General features: G+C 30.2%; 1 pseudogene; it reads right to left on the reverse strand.

The window, feature by feature from the left end:
* Positions 1–2101: 2101 nt before the first annotated feature.
* LOC17889524 lies at positions 2102–6096 on the reverse strand (annotated as a pseudogene).
* Positions 6097–13365: the final 7269 nt, after the last annotated feature.

The raw sequence follows: 13365 nt of genomic DNA on the forward strand, positions 1-13365 counted from the left end.
ATCGATGTACGAAGTCACTTCATGCATAGTTGTGCCGTGCACCATTGTTATTGTGAGATGATTGTGTGAGTTTTTAATTGGTAAGCGATTTTCAATTACCTGGAAGTTAGTCAATTGGTACCATGAATCCTCACGAATTCGATTATGGAAAGGAGATGCGTATCTGATGTAGGGTATTGTAGCATCAATCTTACAACCCTGAAATAAACATGATAGATAAAGAAAGATTTAAGGAGGATGAATATACTAAAACAAAGCAATAATTTTGTGGGAAAGAGAATTAACAACTTTGGTCTGACCTTCTCATCAACCAAAATCATCTCTCTTTCCTCTTTCCGTTTGAATCAGGTTTAGGCTTTCATATTGATAGAACTTTAACATTCACACTCCAATTAGTTTATTTGGTAGTAAGATCTGAGAAGAAGTTTGTGGTTGCCATGACTTGTTTACAGAAGATTGTGTACTGAATAGGCGTTCTTGTGTTTTGAGATTTTTGTAGATGCCGTTTATATCTATGATAATATTAGATCTACTGTCTTGTAGTTTATTTTTTGAATTAAATAAATAGATATAGATGTGTTTTTTAATATTATATAAGTTTACTATTTTCCGAAATTACCAGGAGACAAAAGCTGTCATCGAAGCTTTTTTTATATATATTAATCTGGAATATGTTATATGCATTGTGGTTATATCATTATCATTTTTCAATGTATACAGTATTAATACTTTTGACTGAACTAATCTATATAATACTGTTTTTTTGCTGGCCCTATAAGACATATAAAACGAATAGAATAAGATTTAAAATAGAGGGCTTATTTGAAAAGTAGTATATCTATCTTAACATTTTTGAAGTACATTTTGTACAAAAATCTATTTTGGCTTATGACCTTTTATTTTTTAATATTTACAAAATCAAACCCTTGCCATTTGAATAAATAACAAAACTTAAAAGTAAATTTTGTAATTAAATCATAAGCAAATCGCAAAATTGGAAACAAATATTTATTAGATCAAAAAATTTCCTAAAATCTCTCTCTAATAAACTGAATATCTGTTCAATATATTTATATACTCTTATTTGTTTTAAATTTATATTATTGCATAAAACATATTTATAATAAAAATACAAACTTTTTTCCACACATTTTGCAATTTAAAATTTTGAAAACGGACGTATTTAACTCAATCAATAAAGGAAAAATATATGTACAACGTCTACATAAGATAGGAAATTTTAGATAATAGTTCAAAACCTTTATAAATAAGACTAATATGTTTACAACTACAAATGAGCATGAACTTTGATTTCTCAAGTATCCAAATTAAAAAATTTATTAGTTTAATACGGTTCTTTATTTAAGAAAAATAATATTTTAAAAAAGTTTCAAAATATTATAAATTTTAATTTTTTTAACAAGTTTAAAATAGGATAAATATTAAAACTTTTAAAAGCTGAAAATTATGATATTTTATTTAAGTTTTATAGAATATTAAAATAATGAAAATATTTAAATTCTACAAAAATTAATAGTATTATTAATATTTTAGTTCTACAAATATTTAAAATATAATAATATTGTACATAAATATGATTGAACGGGTTTGAATTTACATAAATATGATATATTTTTCTGCGGATTGTCTATATTTAAAATATTTTACGGGTTAAGTTAAAATATATTTTTTTTATTTACAACAAAATCGTCTGGTGATGTACCGTCGGTTTAGCACATATATCTATGAATCTACTTATAATACAAATTAATGAAATTATATTAAATTAAATGAAATAAACATGTATAAAACTAAACTATATAAACCAAATACGAAAATGATCAACCAAAGAAATATATTAAACTATGGACCCGTGGTGTACCACGGGTTAAATCCTAGTAAATGAAGTACTAATGTTTTAAAAAACTGAAAATCTTACAATTATTGATGCTAACAAAACTTATTGTTTTACCTGGAGCAATCTTCCGGATTTATTAAAGGTTCTGAAAGACTTCTTTGACTTTGAAGACAACATTCCTTGTTTTTGTTTGCGGTTTTCCTTTTGTATATGTTATCAGAACTTTCAAGCCAGATTTTGAACTTACACGGGACATTGCAACATATAGTTGGCCATGTGAAAAACCGGCCTTGGTAAATATATACCGACTTTAGAAAGTGATTGTTCTTGGCTCTTGTTGATGGTCATTGCAAAGGCAACAGATACTGGAAATTGTCTCTGCCTCATTTTGAAAGGTAATCTTGACTCTGATGGTGTTAAAACTATTCTTGGCAACAAAACTAATTTCCTAACTCTTGTACCAGTTAGGATTCGTGCTTGCAAAACATGATCTGCCATTTGTATAATCTGAAGTCTTGTACCATTCATCAGACCTCCATGGGCATCAATGTTGTGCAATAACATTACAGGGCAACCTACTTTCAAACGAAGAGCATGGTTTGGTACACCAGAAACCCTGATTGAAATTAAAAAATCAGGACTATACGTAGGATTGTCTTTGTTTCGTTTATCGGAGGGATCGAGACTATCCAAACTTAAATAAATCCTCTCTTCACCTGTTAAGCGATATACAAAAATCGAGTTATAATGAGTAATTGTCATTTTGATACAGATATTATAAGATATAAGGTAAATATACTACTAACCGTCTATTCTTGATAGCATGTGGTCATTAATTGAATTGACATCATCATTCGTTGGACATAATATAGCTCGGCTTTGGAAATATGAAGGATCCTTCTCGGTGGCGAATGAATTCCCGTATATTTCTCTAATGATCGATTCAATAGGGTTGTCTACTTCTGTGATAAGCAACTCTTCAGTGATATCAATATTAGCAACTCCATCATTTGGCTCGTTTAGTCTGCCTTCTCCTACATAAAGTATCCATTTAGAGAATTCTTCAATTTCATGGGCCTCAGTGGAACTAATGTTTTGAAACAACCTCATATTCTTTGTCAACTTAAAAAATTTACAATGCTCCCAAAGGTATGATGCATTCAATGATGAGTTTACTATATGTTCTCTACCAGCACCAGCTATCACAGAAAGTATCTGACGGAAATCACCACCGAAAAGCATAACTTTGCCTGCAAACGGTTTATCTTCTGCACCTTGTATTATATCTTGAAGACTTCTATCCAATGTTTCAAAACAGTATTTACTCATCATCTGAGCTTCATCCCAAATGATCAACTTCGCTAATTGGATTAATTCACCCAGATCGGACGACCTTGACATGGTGCACATTGAAGTTACATGGACATGTATAGGAATACCAAACCTCGAATGAGCAGTTCTTCCACCTTCTAACAGAAGTGATGCTACACCGCTAGATGCAACGTTTAACACATTGTCTCCTTTTGAGCTTATAGCTGCCGATAAAACTTTCCAGAGTAATGTTTTGCCAGTTCCTCCAAAACCGTATAAGAAAAACACACCACCTCTATCGTTTAGCACAGCGTCTATAATCTCATCAAATACCTTCTTCTGCTCTTCTGTTAGCATTTTAACCCATTTGTCATGTTTTACTTTAGACCATCTTGATTGCAAAACCTTCTTTCATCTGCTATTAACTGGTTCAAGACTGGTAGATCATCAGTAGGTAGTTGTGGTAACATCTTAAAAGCTTTAAGAGAAGTCCCATTCCTTTTCAAATGCTTGTTTATTTCTATCAGATAGTATATTTTCCTTTCATCATCCGTGAGAATAAGTTCTGTGAAATTGACAGAGTAACAAAATTAAATATTAGTAATCATTATTTAACCGTGACATTTATTTAATAGATTACTAACTAACCTGGTCGTTTTAATTCAACTTGTTTCCTCCTTAAGATATATTCAGATAACAACTCACATGTAGCTTCCCATACAATATGAGGGGTACTCAATACAGCAGCAAGTAACATAAAAACAAACATTTTCCGAACAAACTTTGGAGAACACATAAAATGCGCTTCTTTGAGTCCTTCAATATATTCATTTTCATCATCCAACAACTCCCGAGCATGGCAAGCTTCCTTGTATGATTCGTGTACGACTCCATCTACAGTTTTAATATGGTCAAAACTTCTAGGACCTCAAACAAAATTAAGTAGAATCCTCAAATGATAAGCATCATCTATAACTGGAGGTACGTAATTGATTCTCCCTATTGCAAACGCTTTGGTCTTCCTTCGGTGAAAGATTTTGTTTTTTCAATCCCAAATGAACTTACTTGGTATTTCTTCATATAACAGTTGTTGAGCTTCGGTATTATGCTGATTCAGTTGAAATAGAGCAAGAAACTGAGACTCGTCAAGAGTGTCGCGATCCAGTACATCGTTAGGAGATTCATTATCTCGGAAATAAATAGGCTGCTTTCCTTCTTCGTGGAAAGTAAGAGGCTCAACTGCAGTTTGTCTATAATGGATGTTATATTTATAAATCCTCCACATAGTTTCACATGCAGATACATATCTGAAATAGGTTGAATAGATAATTCTCAGTATTTCTTCTGTTAGGTTTATTTTAAAGCAAGCTATTAAAGTTCAATACATTTAATGAATAATGATTTAAGGTGAAGATAATAATATACCTGAAGTCGAAGAAATCTTGAATTTCGTTCTTTTGAGCCGGAGTTGTTTCATTTGAAGATTTATTCTGAGTATCTTTAACAACTTCTTTTGCAACAGGAGATACAACAACAGTTATTCTATCAAGACCTTTGTGGACATACTTAAATAAGTATTTGACAAAGCCAGTTTGGTTGCACCACTCGACGTTAATATGAGCATGATATTTTAACGACAGTTGACGATTGTAAGGCACCACGTATCTATTATCACATTTAAAACCCTTCTTATCGATAAAACGCCCATCGTTTCTTCTTCTATAAACCGGGTAACCTTCTTTGTCAATTTTTTTTGTCTTCTCAAATGGTTTAGGGAAAAATTTGGTACATGATCCCTCTTCCATGCATGGAGAAAACGGATTTACACTTCCACTTGGACCATGAATCATATAGTCTGATATGATATTGTATAGTTTTGGATCTGTATCCTTATCAGGGATTTCAGCACAAATAATCTTATCAGTTTCATCAGTGGTTGGGAACTTACTTTTTGGATCCATCCAGAGCATGTCGAAGGCCCCTTTTTTGAAACTCAACTGTATACATCGCTGAAACAAAGACACATTAGATATTCGCATAAGTAATGTCATATAGATACAAACAAAGAAATTATAAAATAGTTAACGTATTGTAGGACTAAAATAATGACCTGATACTGTTTTCCCGAAATGATTCCTTTAACTGATGTCATCAAGTAGATTTTCAAGTTTGATCTTGAAAATCTTACAAATAACGTCAGGTCTATCTTCAGGCTTTAACTTCATTGCTTTTACAAATCTAGTGATTTCTGGCCATTTAGGATTACATGTGAATGTTATAAAAAGATCAGGAAAATCGAATTTCTTACAGGTTGCCATTGCATCAAGGTAGCTTTGGCGCATATAACGCAGACCACCGACAAAAGACGTGGGAAGTATAATGGAGTTTCCCCGAAGGGTTAGGTCATCATCTCCAGCATTAAATGATTTCCTCAAATCTGCTTTATTTGTTCTTCGCAGTTTTTTCTGATTTCTGTTTGTTTCGATCATTGTATATGCACCGACAACAAACTGTTGTAGCAACCGTTTTGATCTCAGAAGAACATGCTTCTCCTCTTTCCTTTCTTGAAGCATGTATGCAAACCATTGACGCATACTCATATCCTTTTGTTTTTTTGCTTTTGAACCCTTTTTATGTTTTGTTTTAAGACCAAGTCTGAAGCCATCTTCTCCTCGTGGAAAAAGCAAAGGATACTGCAAAGCTATATATGCTACATGAGATTCATGTATCCTTTTCAAGTTACAATTACTTTTTTGTAGAACAATGTCACGCTTATCCATTGTTGCATCAAAATCACCAGGTATCAAGGCGGCTACTTCAGATGCAGTAGGGATGTTGTATAATGTACCATCTGTCTTTTGATTGGAAACAATACGCATGTGAAAAGTGGACTCTTCTTTTTCCATCTGAAAACGGTCCCTTGCCATTCTAAAAGCTTGTACATGAGGGTTGTATTTGTCAAGCAAGCTGATTATGCGTTTTATGAGATCTTCGCGGAATTTCTTCTTCACATTGTGATAATCCTGTCCATTATTTGAGTCCCTTGCATTTTAAAATATTAACTAGGCTTAAGAACAGTAGGGTCGAAAAAAAGACAGCGTAAACATAAACATATTGGATTGAATTAAATTACCTCATAACATTCAATATGATTGGTATACTAATATATTACCGCTATCTGAGTCGTAAAGAGAATTTTCATTTATGTCAAGAACATCTAAATTAGACATTTTTGGAACATTGGCAATGTTCCTCCTCTTGCAGATTGTTTTTGATGACACTATGTTGACTTTCTCTGTGTTTAAGATTTAAAAATAAAGATGTCAGATTAAATTAACAGAAGCGAATATGAGGCCAATAATCTATACTATAATAGTAAATAAAATCAGCCGAGAAAGTGTGAAATACATGTAGAAACATCAACCGTTAATGTATTTGCGCTAGGTGGACAAAATGGAGCCTCCTCTAGGATATGTATAGTACTATTTGTAATATTAGTAATATCTGATGATATTTGGTCGGATGTAGGAGAGTAGTAATTTTCATGAAGTTGATCTACAAAGAAATCTGAACAAAATATAATGTACATAATAAAAATGAATCAAGGCTAGTTTAAAATGTACCGCTGCTGATGTGGATTTGTCTGGCTAATTTTTTTATATGTGTTAGTCTTGTAAAGGAACGGGATAAAGATTAAACATGAGCAGATAATCTGTGATCAGCTGTTGTAACGGATTCTGTATATGATTACAAAAACACATTAAGAGTTATATATGATTACAATATTGAAACAGTATGAGATGCTTAAAATGAGTGATTATTCACCATTAGTTAAAAAAGGAACGTTTTCCTTCTCCTTGATATAGTGGTGGTCAATAGGTATGGAGATAGTTGGTGTTCGATTATCAATACCTATTTGACAGAGAAATATGTATAGTAGTTTCAGTAAATGAATATAAATTGAAATTACTTAATAACAGTAATAAAATACATTTTTAGTTAACACTTGTATTAGAAGGAGGAGAGACAACAGAATGATGGGGATTGGTAATATCATTCAGAACTCTTCCGAATACTGATTTAACGGTGACAACAGAATTGGGTAAGTTTGAACATAATGGCCTTGGCGACCGTAATGTTTCTCCACATCCTTTTCTTCGAATAGTTGTGTTGTCATGATCCTTTCTTTGAAGGTGGTTATTAAGGAAGGTAGGACTTGGTGTCTTATAACCAAGAACTATTGACATCAAAATAAGGGTTAATATGTTACGAAAATATATCAACATAATTGAATTGTTATACGTTTCTAAATACACTTGATACATGTTCTAGGATGAGAAGAGCTAACCAAAGATTGATGAATAGTAATATCATTTAGAACTCTTCGAGAATCAGGTTTCACATTGCCTCCGGAAGTGGTTATGTTTGAGCACAAAGGGCTAGGAATTATATCCTTATTAGCAGAAAGTTTTGTAGACAACTTCCTGTTTTTGGGTTGTTTAGAAATGTTATTTGAAAGATTTTCATCGGCAAATTCTTTTCTCTTCTTCATAGGGAGAACTTGGTAGGGTTTAAGAAAATATTGTCGACTGGGGTAATGCAAATTTTATTTAAACGGCTGCTACCTTCAAATTTGGAATATAATAATAACGACTAAGATTTGATTGAAGATTATTTCCAGACCTTGACCAATTAAATATTTTGAAACAAAAATTACGGAAGCTATCAAATTTGAAAAACAATGATGCGGGAAAAACGAATTTGTAAAGACATGATTTTGTGGCTTTGTTAAGGCCCAACAAATTTACGTTCCCTAATTATTCTATGATTACATATAAATTAAACGGTTATGATTAAAAGCTTTCCCTTACAACGAATGACCGAGATTAAAAGTTATGATTTTCGGCGGAATTATTAAACCGTCAGGATTAACAGCTACCACTTATAAACGGATGGCGAAAATTAGAACATAAAATTTTCAGGTTTGGTAAGCGGGTATAAAAGATCCGCGCGTTTATCCGTATTTTGATTTGTTTGGCAACAGTTTTATGATTTCTTATACTATAGTATTAATACGAAAATTTAATGATTTTGTTTGGCTACAGGGTTAAATCGCATTTACTTTAATAGTATAGATTATATTTTAGTTTTTAAATAGGGATATACCAACTAATACAAGCCTATGTGTGAAAACATTAAGAGACCGTATCTAAAAAAAATTATTTATAACTTTTTTATGTTCTCTTTCTTACAATTTGAAAAAAAAATACATTAACCCAAATTTAGAAATTAATTACTAAACTAACTCATAAAATATATGGGTTAATTGAGTTCTTTTCATGACTAGAATATCTTTTTTGCTTTGTTAGCAAAAAAAATAAAAGTCAATTTTACCTTTAAAAAATTCCAGCGATTTTGAAAAAATTGAAAAATAATTTTAAAAGACCGTCGGACTAGTTATGACAGATTTATTTATGAACGAAATGTTTTTTTTGGCATGATAGATTTTTCGGCAGATTTATTTTGGACGACAAATTATTTAGAAATAAGTACGATAAATTTATAATTAGTGATAGATTTGTTTTTTACGACAGATTTATTAATAAACACACCTTAGACTATCATAATATATCATAATATATGACAGATTTGTTATAATATTTGGCAGAATTATTTTTTTACAGTAATTTCAGACTTATTTTTTCATTAAAAATCAGTCATATTATGACAGTTTTTTTAACAAAAATATAAATACTAGTTTATCGTCTAGTGATAACCGATTTGTTCAAAGTTACAACAGAGTTTAAAATTTAACCAAAAATATGTTGTCTGATAACAGATTTGTTTAAGTTTTTCTAAAATTGCTAGAATGACCTACGTTGAGACCATTTTTATGCATGTTATGACAGATTTATTAATCTAGTGACAGATTTGTTAAAGTTTTATTTAAAAAAAAATCTGTTGTTTGATAACAAATTTATAGATGTAGGTATAGTGATATCATATTTTTTTTATGTTACGACAGATTTCTATATTAAATATAGAGAAATTGATACCAATAACCTTTTGTATGATACCCTCTTTTAAAAATACCCTCTTTTTCTGCCATTTTCATTTTTGCCCTCTCTTAAATTTTAATGGTCATTTTTACCCCTATTTGAAAGAATATTCTTTCCTAAATGAAGAAATATTCCTTCCAAAAATTTTCCCCCCAAAATTTTTCGCCAAAATTTTTCCCGCCAAAATTTTCCCGCCAAGAAATTTTCCCAAAAAAATTTCCGCAAAAAAAAAAATTTACAAAATTTTCCTGCCAAATTTTTCAAAGGGTATACAAGATTTTTTAAAGGGTCTTTCAAAGGGTTTACAAGGGTTTTAAAAGGGTTCACAAGGGTTTTTAAAGGGACTTACAAGAGTTTTTAAATGGTTTTTAAAAGTTTTTATAAGTTTATAACAGTTTTAAAAGGATTTACAAGGATTTTTAAATGATTTTAAAAATTTAAAAGAATTTTTAAAGGTTTTTTTAAAGGATTTACAAGTGTTTTAAAAAGGATTTACAAGTGTATTTAAAGGCATACAAGGATTTAAAAATGGTTTTAAAAGGATTTACAAGATATTTGAAAAATATTTACAAAGATTTAAAAATAGTTTTAAAGGATTTACATGGGGTTTTAAAGGGTTTTAGAAGTTTACAAAGTTTTTTAAAGGGTTTACAAAAGTTTTTAAAGGTATTACAAGTTCTTTAAAATGGTTTTTAAGGATTTACAAGGGTTTTAAAGGGTTTTAGAAGTTTACAAAAGTTTTTATTAAATGATTTATCACAGTTATAAAGGGGTTAAAGGGATTTACAAGTGTTTATAGATGTTATAAAATGATTTACAATGTTTTTAAAAGGTTTACTCAAGTTTTGAAAGGTTTTGGATGACTTATAAAAGATTTACAAGGGGTTTCAAAGGATTTTTAAGGGATTGAAAAATATTTACAAGGTTTTTTAAGGAATTGCGGAAATTTTTTGGATGAAAATTTTTGGCGGGAAAATTTTTGTCGGAAATTTTTGGCGGGAAATTTTTCAGAAGGAATATTCTTTTTGTTGGAAGGAATATTCTTTTTGTTTGAAAGAATATTTCTTTCTTCATCATGGGTTATAATAAAGGAGGGTAATTTAGTCATTTTATACATTGAAGATGGTATTTTTGAAAATTAACACCTAGATAGGGTAGTTGTAGAAAAAGGGTATCATAAAAAGGTTAATTATGCAAATCTCTCTTAAATATAATCATGACAGCTTTTAGTTTCTCTTTATTTTCTTGCTTTTTAAAATATTAAATTTATAAAAAATAACCGTTAAAAAATAATTATTTTTAAATGGTGACTAAATTGAAGAATAACGAAGTTAGTGAGACTAATAATGATTAATTATTATTTTTAAATAATTTTTTATTTTTAAGTTCTTAAATTTTTTTTTTTGTCAACATCAATAATATAGATGACTCAAACGAGCCAGGAGGTAGGAACATTGTTTACATACAAACAACTCAGCGGTTCGACACGTGCCCGACGTGCTAACAAATCCGCTTTAATATTAGATCGACGAGAAACTTTTACTAAAAGAAAAGAAGAAAAAAATACTTCCCTATCCGCGTAAATTTCCTCTAAATATGTGACAAACGCCGGCCATTCTTTTGGGGAAGACACCATCTCCACCAGGTCTGAACAGTCTGTAATGAAAGTCACTTCACGTCTCTCTGCTGCAATCATACATTTCATTGCCCACACTAGGGCCTCGACTTCGGTATGTAACGGCGATAGACTCCTTCGAAGGTTACCTGCACCCATCGTGTGTTCACCAGTTGTAGACGTACAATACCTGCCTAAACCTGCAAAAGTGTCACTATCCTTCCAAGATCCATCCACAAAACATGTGTAGCCTGGATAATCAATCCTAGGAACGTCGTAAGCGTGAGATAAAGCACGCGGTATCCCAGGTTCATTCTCGGCATTCTCCCCAGACTGCGCAGCAAACCATGATGTTGCCTCGCTCTCTGCCAGTTCTTAAATTTTAAATTTATATATTTTAATATTTATTATAATTTTGAAATTTATTACTCTTTTATTTTATTTAGGAAAAAAAATTATTTAGATTTATTCTTATTTTATTTTATAAATTTAAGAAAAACATTTATAAATAAAAAAAATTATATTTTGTTTAATTTTATATTATGTATTTTTGGAAATGTCTATAAACTTTTTATTTCTATATATCTTATTTTTTATTTGATGTTTTTCGTTTGTTTTTGTATAAATTTGATTAGGTTATTATGACAGACTTAATATAAGTGTGACAGATTTCTCTATTAATTTCCATTTTTGAAGTTTAGGTTTTTTGGTCTTTTTACATTAATATTGTGTCATTCTAGTAATGATCAATATTAGAGGATTAATTAAGTTAAATTTCACTATGTTTTTATCTTTATTAAAGTAAAAATCCAAACGTATTAAGGAAAATAAAAGACACAACACCTATGTTGGTTGCTTAAAGCCCAAGAAAGCAAACGACCAAGCCCACAAGTAAGGATGCGCTGCATCACTTCCGGAGTCAAGCTCATCCTTCATGACCAGCTTTCGAAGTATAATTCAGTGGTTGCGGATTATACTTCCTTCTTTCTCGAGTTTTATTCACGATAAAGATTAATAATTAACATAATTTTTAACAAGTTTTGACCAAGATTCACGTCGGTATTTATATATATATATCATATATGTATCATATATATATGCGCTTAGGTTATTTTGGCTATACATACTTCAGTAACTCGATTACTAACCGAAACCGAAACCAAACTGATTCCTAAAAGATTTAATAGATCTAATCGGTTAATTGGTTTCCTGCTTTTTTCCCAAGCCTAGGATCTACTATGAGAGGGTACAGTTTGGGCGTTACAAAATCCCATGTAGACGGGTCTCACAAGCTTATGGCTTTGAGTTTTATATAGAGTATACTAGGTTTTTAACTCATGCTACGCGTAGGTATATTCAATATATTTAGGTAAAAATTATTTATGATTGACGATTAATCAATTAACTACTCGGAACAACGTCGTCCATCTATATTCCTAAACTCGAAGTTAGATGCCTTTCTACCATAACTTAGTTTTATGTTTCCAGAATACTCATACCAAATTTCATAAACAAACTAACTAACTAATCAAGATATCAATAAATAATAAACAAAGAAAAAAACAAAAAAAATAAAGATATCGAATTATAGGTTTTACCTTAGCATCCTCTGCCTAACATTATCTCTAGTTACTTCATTAAAAGACTTTCCGGATCAAAGATCCCTATCTAGAAAATACTCTTATCACATAAACAAAACAAAAACAAAAAAAAATTAGAATTGAACTAAACAATAACTTTTCACAACTTAGTAATACTCCTACTACATTAAAATAATCCTATTACATACCCTAAATCATTTCATTGACTTTCACAACTTAGTAATATCTATTTTTTAAAATATAGATTAACTTTCACAATTTAGTAATATCTATTTTTTGCACTTAGCGTGCGGGTTAGAATACTATAATTGTGTAAGTTATTAACAAAACACTCGAGCCATCAAGTTAGAATCTATATGAACATTTTTGAAGTGCCTTTTGGAAAGTAACCTTTTATTTTGTATTATTTGCAATCATAAACCATTGCCATTTGAATGAATAACAAAAGTTTAAAGTAAAATTTAAAATTACATTATAATAAAAATTGCAAAACTGGAAATCAGTATTTATTACATTCAATAGAATTTTCTAAAATCTCACCCTAATAAATCAAATTATTCTCTACTATATTTATATTATCTTATTTTCTTTAAAATTTATATTATTACATAAAGCATATGTATAATAAAAATATATTTTTCCGCACATATTACAATTTGAATTTTTTAAAACGGACGTATATTACTCAATCGATACAAAACAATTTTTATTTACTAAACTATTGTTGATAATGTGTAGCACGGGTCATGTGATGGAACGTGTTATAATTTACATAATTATGATTTTAGCTGTTTTTATGGGTTGTCTGTTATAGTAAAACTCACAAAATAATTTAATCTGACACTAGACTATTTAAACGAAATATGTTATGCCAACATTATTTCATTATTTTGAATATTAGATTTATTTAATTAAGTTGAT

Source organism: Capsella rubella, unplaced genomic scaffold (assembly GCF_000375325.1).
Source record: "Capsella rubella cultivar Monte Gargano unplaced genomic scaffold, Caprub1_0 scaffold_4, whole genome shotgun sequence".
Taxonomy (NCBI): Eukaryota; Viridiplantae; Streptophyta; class Magnoliopsida; order Brassicales; family Brassicaceae; genus Capsella; species Capsella rubella.